Source organism: Myotis lucifugus, unplaced genomic scaffold (assembly GCF_000147115.1).
Source record: "Myotis lucifugus unplaced genomic scaffold, Myoluc2.0 scaffold_107, whole genome shotgun sequence".
Lineage (NCBI taxonomy): Eukaryota > Metazoa > Chordata > Mammalia > Chiroptera > Vespertilionidae > Myotis > Myotis lucifugus.
This window is the reverse complement of record NW_005871155.1, coordinates 2,868,512-2,869,534: the sequence shown is the minus strand read 5'-3', so window position 1 is coordinate 2,869,534 and position 1,023 is coordinate 2,868,512.

Sequence of the window (1,023 nt, the reverse complement as noted above, 5' to 3'; positions counted from 1 at the left end):
AGAGAGTAAGGGAGAAGGAAAGGGAGAGAGAGAGAAACATCAATCCATTGCCACCTGCATGTCCCCCACTGGGGATGGAGCCCGCAACCCAGGCATGTGCTCTGACCAGGAATCAAACTGTGACCTCCTGTTGCATCGGTCTACACTCAACCACTGAGCCACACCAGCCAGGCTCATTTTTTTCTATTGATTATGCAGTCCTAATCTTAGAAATTCTCTCTACATACCTCTGGGTGTATGGAATGATGCCCAACCAACTGAACCACACCAACCAGGGCCCAGACATCAAATTCTTATACTTGTTTTGTGCTTATTTTAAGTTTTTTATTCAATTAAATTTATTTGTCTACTTATATCTATTTCAATAAAGTATTTTGAAATTAATGCTGTTGTGTGTTTATTTTGCTTCAGCTGCTGTTTATTGAGATACAGTTATGCTCTGTAGCAACAGGCCCAGAGGCGGCTGCAGTAGTGGGGAAAATGAAAGCGAGGGTGTTTGTCTGCACCAGCTGAGTGGAGCAGGAACAGAAGTGCACAGTGCAGGACAGGTGGGAGTGTGGGAAGCTGAGGGGATTGGAGAAGCAAGTGGAGGCCAGGGCCAGAGTCTCCGGAAACTGGAACCACTGGCCTCTCCAGCTGGCTCTCTCCTGACCCCAGGCCAGGCTTGGGGGTTCTCTGAGTGTCCATTTCTACAGGAACTGAAGGGAGTGCACAAAGGAGGAGAAGCAGGAGCTTTGCCCTCCATGCTAAGCTCTGGAGCCTCCAGTCCTACCCCCTGCCCCTGTTGCTTGGGTGGGGCCATAAGATGGGCAGCCTGGCTCTGGGCTACCTCACCTGAGCAGGATTTAAAAATGGCCATGTTTTACAGAGGCATTCCTCTTCTTCCTTGGTGTCCCAGCCCACCAGTGCCACACTGCAGCCCCAGGTGCTCTCTACCCTCATTGCTGGCCTAAGGGATGGGTTGTGGGGAGGAGATGAGAGGGGGCTGAATGAGGGGCTCTGAGGCCCATCACTGCACAGGCA